The sequence below is a fragment of the Myotis davidii genome, unplaced genomic scaffold, assembly GCF_000327345.1.
Source record: "Myotis davidii unplaced genomic scaffold, ASM32734v1 scaffold81, whole genome shotgun sequence".
In the NCBI taxonomy this organism is placed as follows: Eukaryota; Metazoa; Chordata; class Mammalia; order Chiroptera; family Vespertilionidae; genus Myotis; species Myotis davidii.
The window spans coordinates 1,737,064-1,748,087 of record NW_006291554.1 but is presented as its reverse complement, the minus strand read 5'-3'; the positions used below and the strand labels follow the sequence as shown (position 1 = coordinate 1,748,087).

The following is an 11,024-nucleotide window of genomic DNA, read 5'->3' as shown; positions in this document are numbered from 1 at the left end:
CCGGTTGGGGGCCGGACCTCCACTTCCGAGCCGCTGGGCCTCCGACCAGGTGCCCCCGGGCTCTGGATCTATTAAACCTGTGAAATAACCTGGCTTCTCGGGAGAACTTGCTTTGAGGCCTTTCCTGAGATGAGCGCAGGTTTTGTGTTTTGTGAAGAGCTGTGAGGAAGCGACTGGGGTCTTTGATGACCCCCCTTTGCTGCACCGAAGTGGGTGTTTGTATTCGCCCGCAGGTAAACGAGGGTAAATTAAATTCAGGAATAAAACTGAACCGGGGCATTTCAGTAACTGCCGTCCTTGTAAAGTCAAGCTTCCTGGTTCCTTCTGCCTAGTAGATAGAGCATGTGAAGGCCGCATTTAAAGTATTTTGGGCATCGTCACTGTAATTTAAGACGGAGTTTTCAAGATTTCCTTTGAAGAAAAATGTCAGTTTTAAGAATAAAGAATAATATAAATGTATGAATGCCCCTGAATATACCGATTACAAAGCAAAAGTCAACAACAAAAGAATAAGGAGTCACTTAGCGAATGAAAACGTGTGTGAGAAAAATGTGTGCCCACCACTTCCTACAACCTTAATGCACACATTAGCCCGTCCTTCTGGGCAGCTGGCAACAGACCATCAAGTAAGGAGAGCCAGGTTCCCCCTTCCCCCTCCCCCTCCTCCTGTCCTCGCCCCTTCCCCCTTCCCCACTTCCTGGGAGCTGCAGGGAAACTGGGAATTGGTGGAGATGTTTGTGGTTGGCGGTGCTAACAATTGAGACTCCTCCAGCAAGAATATGGTGTTAGTCAAGGCTTCACTGATGACAGTGGCAGCCTGTCCTGAACCCGCTTCTGTTACCGTCTGATGTCCCCCTGGGAGTCTGCCATCTGGGCTCCCATGGAGTCTTCCTTCCAGGAAGTTCTGACTGTGGGAACCTCGTCTCAGGGCTTGGTGTGTAAACCTGAGGACGTGTAGGAACTGTCCCATTTCACTTTCTCTTTTGTTTTTAAATAAATATTTTTAAATTGATTTTTAGAGAGAGAGGAAGAGAGAGGGATAGAGAGATAGAAACTCAATGAGAGAGAGACATCATTCATTGGCTGCCTCCTGCATGCCCCCCACTGGGGGTGGAGCCAGAAACCTGGGCATGTGCCCTAACTGGGAATTGAACCCGTGACCTCTTGGTTCCTGGGTGGCCGCTCAACCGTTGAGCCACGCTGGCCGGGCCCATTTCACATTCTTTAATCCTCTCTGTGCTCTCAGGAGCTGGCCGGGCGAGGCCACATCCCAGACTTAACCGAGGGCTCTGCCTCTGTGGTTGGAGCAGCCGCCTCATACATCTGCTTTTGCCTGAAAGTGAAGTTGCACTTTCGGTGGAGCTGAAGAGTGAAGGAAAATTGAATTCTTAGGAGTTTGGTATCCCACCAGCGCCCCCACTTCCAAGGGTGAAGGACTGGTTAAGTAGGAGTCATGACCTTATTAAAACTCGACTTGGTGGCTTTCCAAGAACTTCCCAGATACTAGAGTCCGTGTCAGTGGTTTCATTCCTGCCACCATGTGCAGACATCAAATGAGGTGTTTCCCACCCTGGGAGTGTGCTCATCATTCTTCTGTTCAAATGCAGAGCTGCTGGCTGTGGTCGTGTAACCGGCAGGCCTAATGCGTTACTTCCCCCGCCCCCACCCCCACCCCCACCCCCAAAGGTTTGCATGACTTGGAGGCATATGCTGCCATTTCATCTGTGATGACTGTACCACGCCTCACCCCTCACTCTTCTAGGGTTCTTTCAGGCTTCCGTGTGGAGGAAGGAAGTTGAAAACAATGTTTAAAATGTTTATATAATATATTCCCCCGCCCCCACCCCAAAGGTTTGCATGACTTGGAGGCATATGCTGCCATTTCATCTGTGATGACTGTACCACCCCCCACCCCTCACTCTTCTAGGGGTTCTTTCAGGCATCCGTGTGGAGGAAGGAAGTTGAAAACAATGGTTAAAATGTTTATATAATATACAGTTATTGTAGAAAAATTGGCCATAAATATAACCAAAATGGGAAGAAAAAAGTCATTTGTGAGCAAACCGCCTGCTCATATTGATGCACAGTCCGTGTGTGTGTGTGTGTGTGTGAGAAACCAAATATAGGACCATCCCATTATATGGCTTCAACCACCCCCCTACTGTTGGACATTTAGGTTGCTTTTCGTTTTTCCTACTAAAAAATAGAACATGTCCAACAATAGGGAACTGCTTGTGTCAATTTTGATAGGTCCATTCAATGAAAACACATTAAAAATTATATAGCACAGATTCTGTAAAGACAGGAAATGTCATTTTTGTGTCAAGGTTGCAATAGAGGCTAAGCCAGATCATCCTGTTTTGATATATCTGAAAATGTGTTTTTGTGGCTATATTGTTCTGCACATTGTGGACGGTTTTGTCCGGCTGAAATTCTGGAAACAGAATTGCTGGGACGAAGAGTGGAGAGAACGTTAGGGCTTTGGCTGCAGGTTTCCAGGCTGCAGCGGAGAACTTACCTTGTTGTCCTGGTGCACATCCGGGCCAGCAGTGAGTGAATGGGTTTCCCACACTCGCCCAGGCTGCCGCCCTTGCCTCACTAGCATCTCCCTCTAGGTCAGCAAGCAGGGTCTGGACAGTGTTAGTGGACATTAGAGCATCTCAGGAGCATCCCAGTAGCCGGTACATGGTCCAACCCCGCCTGCGATTTGGATGCGGGAAGGAGGAAGTGTGCAGAGTTTGCTGGTCAGAAGGTTCCATGACTGAGGCCAAGGAGATGGTGCAGTAAGGGATGACCCGAGCCCTGGTATGGGAGACCCCTAGCTACAGCTTTCCACTGGGTGATCAAGAAACGTTCACACCCTCTATTCTCATTCTAAATTATAAAAATTACCCCACAATCAAATTAATTCAGACCACTTCCTACCATCTTGTAATTAGCCCATCATCTTCTCCTGGGCCGCTGGCAGCATTCTGGACTGCTGGTCAGAAGGTTCCATGACTGAGGCCAAGGTAGATGGTGCAGTAAGGGATGACCCGACCCCTGGTATGGGAGACCCGTAGCTACAGCTTTCCACTGGTGATCAAGAAACGTTCACACCCTCTAATTCTCATTCTAAATTATAAATATTACCCCACAATCAAATTAATTCAGACCACTTCCTACCACCTTGTAATTAGCCCATCATCTTCTCCTGGGCCGCTGGCAGCATTCTGGACAACCAGGCGAGGAGAGCCAGGTTCCCTCCCTCACCGCTGTACTGTAGCCTTGGGTTTGCATTCAGTCCATCCGTTTTTTCAAATTACTATCTACCGCTTGTCAGCGCTAACACATGTGAGCACCCGCTCTGTGCCAGGCACTGAAGACATCAGTTCCGATGGCCAACTACTCACAGCCTCCTTCACCAACGGTGGCTTTGTGGGCAGTAACTTACTAAACCCCCTTTGTTGACACTCGGGCACCTCCACTTCATCCCCACGCTCTATCTGTTGTATTTGCAATGTAAGTCGCAGCTTCTTCACGTCATTTTGTTTACAATGTTGTGTTGTGTTTGGAGATGTAAACATGTTTCCTGAAGAGACATTGGCCAAAAATAACTTTGGAAGATGAACCATGAGGTCAACAGTGTGTGAGTAATAACAACAAAGCTTTCTCCCGAAAGTAAATGGAGAACGTGACCTTGGGTAGATCTGCTCGTCATTTAGCTCTCCATCCTCAACCAGGTGCTCTCGGTAACCTCCCTGTATGGAGGGGCACAGAGAGGTGAAGCAACTTGCCCAGGGTTACCCAGCTGGTATGTAGTGATGTTGAGGTGGCAGCCCAGGGAGACAACTGGCACCTGGCACTGTGCCCTTCGCACAGTGGGACTCCTGAAGAAGCATTGGCTAGCTTTAGAGGCAGTGTCTACACGCCAGACATTTTTTTTATTTTAAAAAAATATATCAACATTTACTGAGTGCTGGGATCATATTTTTCCTAGGGATGTGTATGTGTTTGTTTTGTTTTAAATATTCAGGCGATTTAAAAACTGTGTTTTTAAAAAAAGAGTTACCTGTCCATGTTAACAAAAACTCAAATTGTATGAAACGGTGTGTGGGGTAAAAGTGTGTCCCAGTCCACTCTGAGCCCAGGCCTCCTCCCAGAGGGAGCGAGCCATGGTTTCTGGCGCATTGTGTGGGAGCTAGTCCACACATGTTATTGTTTATAAGTACCTCCCGTCTTTATACAAACAATGGAAGCTTAATTATCGCGCACGGTATGCATCCCATATGCTTCTGGGTTGTTTTTTCCACCCCACACCAATGTTCACTGCTTCCTTTCGCCTTTCCAGTTGGAACTAACCGTAAGCTTTAGGTGAGGGAAACATTTTGAGTTTCCTTTCAAATATTTACTTTGGTTAAGGGATCAGAAGGCCAGGAGCGCAATGTGTTGAGAAGATTGAGGGCAGGCGTGGGCTCTGGTGGCTCCTCGTGCTGTCATTGATGAGTGATTCGCTCTTGCTGACTTCTTACACTGAGGAGTCTAATAGTTAAGGTGTAACCACTTGAAGCTGCTGTGACACACAAACCCAGATGTGTGTGATGACTCAAACACAATAGACGTCTGCTTCTTGCTCACGTAAGGCTGCAACCAGGAGGTCTCCTCCAAGCAGAGATCTGGGCTCCTTCCACTTTCTGGTTTCACCATCTTCAACGTGTGGCTTCCATGTCCATCAACATCTCATTCATTCCATGTTCCCCTCTGCATCACCCCAGAACCTGGGGGCTTCACTGCATAGCACATGCTTGTAAGTTTCTACTGTTCCTTTATTTATTTTAAAATTTTTTAAATATGTCTTTATTGATTTTAGAGAGAGGGAGAGAGTGATAGAAGCATCAATGATGAGAGAAAATCATCAGTTGGCTGCCACCTGCGCATCCCCTATTGGGGATCGAGCCCACAACCCAGGCTTGTGCCCTGACCGGGAATCACCTCCTGGTTCATCGGTCAACACTCAACCACTGAGCCACACTGGCCAGGCTCTCTGTAGGCGCTCCAGTTGGCAGGAAACCCAGGAGCCTTTAGGCAGTGGGCACCCCCAGAATGCAGGAAGGCAGCCCCACTCCCTGCAGTTTTCAAGGGAATAACCAGAAAAGGGTGGAGAAGGGTTTGAGAGACAGTGAAAGCAGCAGGGAGTGGAGAGAGAGAGAGAGTGTGTGTGTATGGCATGACTCTAGTCATATTATCTTGCTATCTTTCTGTCTGGATCTCACGTGCTATCTTCCAGCTTAGGGAAAAGGCTGGAAGGAGCTAGTTACACTGGGTGTCTGGCCTCACGGTGTGGCTCAGCAGAGGCCTCCTGTGTGAGGAAAGTTTGCTAGTGGCACTAATGACAAGGACTTTGTGTTGTCCTGCATGTTCTCTCACTATACTCACATTGCTCCACAACCTCCCACCTCGGTTGGTTTGGTTTTCTCTAAACAGTAACGCTGAATTGGTGATAGAATGCAGCACAAAATCTGAATTTGCTTTTCTGCAAAAAATTTTCTCAGCCTAGAACCATGGTCGGCAAACTGCGGCTCGCGAGCCACATGCGGCTCTTTGGCCCCTTGAGTGTGGCTCTTCCTAAGCCTTAGGAGTACCCTAATTAAGCTAATAACAATATACCTATCTATATAGTTTAAGTTTAAAAAATTTGGCTCTCAAAAGAAATTTCAATCGTTCTACTGTTGATATTTGGCTCTGTTGACTAATGAGTTTGCCGTCCACTGGCCTAGAACAAGCTTTTAAACATGATTTGCAAATCTACCCTGAAACTAATATAATATTGTATGTCAACTGTAATAGAAAAAAAATAATAATAAATTGTTTTCCAATGAGCTTCTACACACACACTTCCTGTTACCAAGGAACTGACCAGACCAGTTTTGTATAACTTACATGTCATAGCCAATTACATGTGAGAAATGAATGAAACGCCCCATGGGCTTCTGCAGGATCACAGCTCTGCTTGAGAGCAGGTGTCATGAACTGACACGGGGCTGGTGATACGATAAGGGGATAAGGGGCTGGCGAGTGCCAGGCCTGGAAACCTGAGCTGGCATTCTGTGGAGCCTGGCAGGGCCGGCCTTTAGTCCCGAGGCCCGCTGAGAGCTGAAGGATTGCCTAACCCGCCTGGAAGTTGCTGACAGTCTTATCAGGCACTTCAACCCTGGGCTAAATCTGTAGGAGAAAGTTCATTTTTCAAATGGTAACTAGTTCTGGGATCGGCCACCGCCCGCTTCAACCCAGTGAGCCCTGGGACTCACACTTCCAGCCTCCGTGGTCTGTGCCTGCTGCTGGGAATGCAATCCCAGTTCCAGCCAGGAACCTGGGTGCTGGGGAAGGCGTGTCCCCCTGGCTCTTGGAAAGCCGAGATGAGCATCTCCTGCTCTTGCCCTGGTAGCTGGAGAGCGGAAACAGCCCACATGCTGTTAGAGGCCTGGGTGGCGATAGCGCATCCAAACCGTGGATGCTCTGCAGCCACTTGGAAGAATGGCAGCTTCTCCGAGGACCGATGTGGCTGATCTTAGTGACGTCACCCCTCCTGGGGGCTATCCTGGTCCCACTGGGCGAGGGAAGCATGAGTCTGTCTGTCCCAGAGATTTCCTCAAGTGTCTAGCCCTCCTCTGCTGACCTGCTTTCCCCTGGTCCACCTGGTTGGCCAGAGGAATCACTTTATCAACCTGGCCCGCAATCACTTGAGAGAGCTTCATTCAAAACTTATTCTCCCTGTCAGGTTGTATGGGTGGACACCACCCCACCCCCCTCTAAGATAGCTGGAAACAGGCCGACTCGGGTGGCTCAGGGGTTGAGTGTCGACCTCTGAACCAGGCACTCACGGTTCAATTCCTGGTCGGGGCACATGCCTGGGCTGTGGGCTCCATCCCCAATAGGGGCTGTGCAGGAGGCAGCAGATCAGTGATTCTCTCTCATCACTGATGTTTCTATCTCTCCCTCTCCCTTCCTCTCTGAAATCAATAAAAAAAAATACATTTTTTAAAAAAGATAGCTGGAAACAAAGTAACAACAAAAGGTCCTGATCCCTGTGGGCTGCCCTGGCTCCTGGAATGGTGATACACGCACACTCCCCAATCGCGCTCCCCTAAGTGATCAAGAGGTTGGGCCTTCACAGTGAAGAAACCGGTAAACCTAAGCACCCTCTCCCCATAGACCAGTTTCACACCTCTCAGCTGCCATGTGGCGAAGGCTGAGGTCACAGGTGGCCACTGCCTCTCACGCCCTGGCTGCAGGGGCCGGAGGCTGCAGTGCGTCCAGTTGCCCTTGTCCAGTTGCCCCAAGGACGGAGCTGGGGCTGAGTCAGCTAAGGGCCACCCTCTAGACCAGGTAAAGGCAACATGCAGATTGCTGCCAATGCAGCAGGAGTAAAGGGGGTGGAGGAGGTGGTGATGTCCGAGAGTTTGACCAGGACCTGTCATTCATGAGGAAGAATTCAAGTGGGGGTTCCGAGGGCCAAGACTGAAGACCAAGAGAGGGGCCCGTGCTAGGTAGAGAGCCTTGTTTGGACGACTAGCCTCCATGCTACCTACATTTTCATTGGTTGCAGGAGCTTCTGTACTGGGGCGAAGGGCAGCGGGGAGGTACAGAGTGGGTGTTAGGAAGAAAAAACACCACCCTTCTCTCTATGTTGGTGGCGTTGAGTGCTGCGGGCTGAAACAAGTCTCTCTGGCATATGCCCCTCCCTCTCAGGGGTAGGAGGGCATACTGTGGGCAGGGTCACGCGGATGGCTGTCCCAGCCCATGCTCTCTGCCTTACCCATGTGGTCTCATTGCAGTTCTCTATGTAGGAGCCCTGCACAGTTCATGTATTTGACCAAATGTTATAGAGGAGACACCTGTGGTTTAGAGAGGTCAGGTGCGTGTCCAAGGTGGCCCAGCATTCGAAGTCACTGTTTAAGAAGCAGGGAGTGGTACCCCCAGCCAATTGAGTGATGGAGTTCAAATGGCCTCAGAACAGGCCTCTGTCTTCATAGAACCTTCTCTCCTGTGCCACCTCCCCTCTCCCTTATGCATGGATTTTCAAAGCCAAAGCTGAACTCAAGACCACGGTGGATGTCTTCACAGTGACAATTTTCCTGCCCACTCCTGACCTTTGACCCTCTCACACTATCCTTCAAGGGACAATGAATACACTGGCTGTTGTCAGCTACCGGGAAAGCCCATTTTAGACTAAATGTACATTGGGTTTAGCCAGCTCACGGCTTCTGTGCAGACAAGTAAGAACATTTTCTCTCCTGTTGCCCCTGACCGCCAAAGAATGCAGTCCTGTCGGAACGTACCCCGGTAGCTGTGCGTGCCTGTCCCCAAGGCGGACTGTGCATCCGTCACCAAGGGCGCAAAGGGAAGGTCCGGGGTGCCAGCAGCCAGCAGGCCATGAGGATCTTCATAACCTGCTAACTGTTCATAACCTTTTGCCATCTTTTGAGTTTTCGAGTTACTGTCATCATTTTGATTATTTGTTTAGGTATAAATTTGAGTCTGTGTAGTTTTGCTCCATTTGGGGGTTGTTATTGAATGATTAGCAATTAATTCTCGGGTCTAAAAGCAATTAATTCTACTTATGCTACGTGAAATAAGCAAGACACGAAAGGACAAATCCGGAATGATTGCTCTTACGTTAGGCCCCTGGAGGCGTCAGATTCATGGTGGCCCAGGGCTGGGGTCAGGGAGCGGGAAGCTGCTGTTTCCTGGGGGCAGAGCTTCCGTTTGGGAAGATGAAAAATTTCTGGAGATGGATGGTGGTGATGGTTGTACAACAGTGTGAATGTACTCAGTGAACCTCTGTGGTCCTCTTTGAAGCCATCCCTCCAACCAGCGCAGTTCGGTGCGACATGGAGTTCAAGTCCGTGTCTTGGTTTGGCCACAGCCCCATAGAGAAAGGTGTTCATATATTACCGCGTTATACAAGTCGATGTGTCCATTTGCTGCAGGCGGGCCCCCAGCCGAGTGGTGGGTCTCTGACCCGGCCTGTGTGGGTGATCATAGCAGGGAAGTTACCCCCGGAGGGCGTGGGTGGCTCCCAGCAAACCCTTCACCGCTTCAGAAAAATATTCAGAACACAAGTCCTGCAAACAGGTGATCACCAGTGTGCCCTGTGGACGAGCGCTCGGTTACTTTAGAAAATAAAGAACTTGCATCATTGCCTGTACATTTCATTCCTAAATAGTTTGGGGATTAAGGGTAGGGAGTGAATGGGTGGACATAACAGTCCCCTGTTCCGACAAGTCAGGTCGACCAGGAGTTCCTTTTAACGTTGCTCTTTGAACTTTATGTTACTGCCCTCTGGGATCGCTCTAGAGCTGTGGGAGTGGTAACATATGATTTTAAAGGAAACTGGGCTGCTCACCCCAACTCAAGGAAGAGGAGATTCGGTAGATGGGGATGTGGGTAGTTCTCCGAAACTTAGGTCAGATTTGGTCCGTGCGACGTGAGCCCCGCCTTCTGCAGGATGCTGTTCTGCTAAGAGGTAGCACTAGCCCTTAACTCCCAGTGCTTTGTGCCACCAACTCGGCCATCTGCCTCCCATGACCACAGCTAACGTGCCAGTTTCTCTCTCTCAGTTCCCTGCACCGAGTGAGACACTGCCAAAAATATGCACGGAAAAAGAACCGCACCCCAAACATTTCAAATTCCAGGGGGCTTTATGTTAAAATTCAAAGTACACTTTCCAGTTATTTTGAAATGAGGGGTTTGTCTTAATGTAGTTTGCCCGGCTAACCATCTCAAACAAACATCTGTCCCTTTGGGTCCCCTGGCGATCTCCCGGAGAGCCGGCTGCTGAGAAATGTTTTATTCTGGCTTGATTGACTTTGTTGATGGGAACAAACCATTCTCACCCCCAAATTCCTGGCTGTGTGTGGAGTTCCTTGGGCAGGGCCGGCTCTGCAGAATAGTCACGGACCAGGTGCTGGGCTCTAGCGTCAGGCTGCTCGGCACAGAGCCTGGCCCTGCCTTTATTAATCATTGAGGCCTGAGCAAGTTACTTAGCCTCAGTGTCTTCTTCTGTGAACTGGGGATTAATATTAATGTTACTATTGATATGTGTGGGGATTTAGAGATACTCACCCAATGCCTGCACATACAAAGCACTCATTGCGTGTGCGTTGTCGTTAGTATGTAGGCAGGCCTGGTGTCTTGATTTCAAAGGCTCCTCACCCAAGAGAGACCCCTGAGTTCTTGAAACAGCAACTTGAGTTGTGGTTCTTTTGTGGATGCGGGAAATGGACTACTTCCAGGCGGGCAGATGGGCCGGACTCCTGCTGTTGGTCAGACGTTCACTTCCACTTACCAGTCTGTGAAGAGACCTGGCCAACTCAATGCCAAGTGGACTGAGGGTGGCTAAAGCACTGCCCAGGTCCCCTGGAGTGTAAGACTCCGCATTGGGTGGTGTAACAGTCCGGCACCCCCTCCCCACAGCAGGTCCCATTAAATGGGTGATGTTGGTGGTGCTGCCCAGACCCTGATGTCAGCCAACAGCTCTGTGCACTCCCTTCCCGTCCACTGGTTGATTGTAGCAATCAACTTGAGTTCCATGAGGGCCGCTCAGTGTAGTTCCCTGGGGAGTGGAGAGGGCGGGGTGCTGAAGCCAGACCAGAATATCCCAGCTGCCTCCTGAGCTCAGCAAATGGGAAGTGAGGTCACTTCTGTGAGCCTCCAAGAATTGCTAATGTCACACCAGTCACCGAGTCACTGCATATAGACAGGCCTTACTAGCCAGTGAGCAGGGTCAGGGCTGGGGAGGTGGAGGATTTAAGGAGGCACCCAAACTTGCACAACCCAGACAGTGAGTGCCTCCTTAAAACTTGCCGGTTCAGTGATGGATATGGAACACTTGAATTACAAGCAAATAGAACGTTAAAACAACACGGGGATCCTGCTTCCCTGTCCACCTCGCCCCGCACAGCCAGCCGGGACTTGGGGCTTTAGACTGAGAGCCAAGCTGCTGCTACAGTTGTTTCCCTGCTTCACACCCTGGAACGCTGCCC

General features: G+C 49.7%; 1 protein-coding gene across 2 annotated transcripts in view; it reads left to right on the top strand.

Moving 5' to 3' along the window:
• The window catches only part of CDCP1 (CUB domain containing protein 1), a 35,924-nt gene that overhangs the window by 1,174 nt on the left and 23,726 nt on the right, over positions 1-11,024 (top strand). The gene's annotated exons all lie outside the window — the stretch shown is intronic.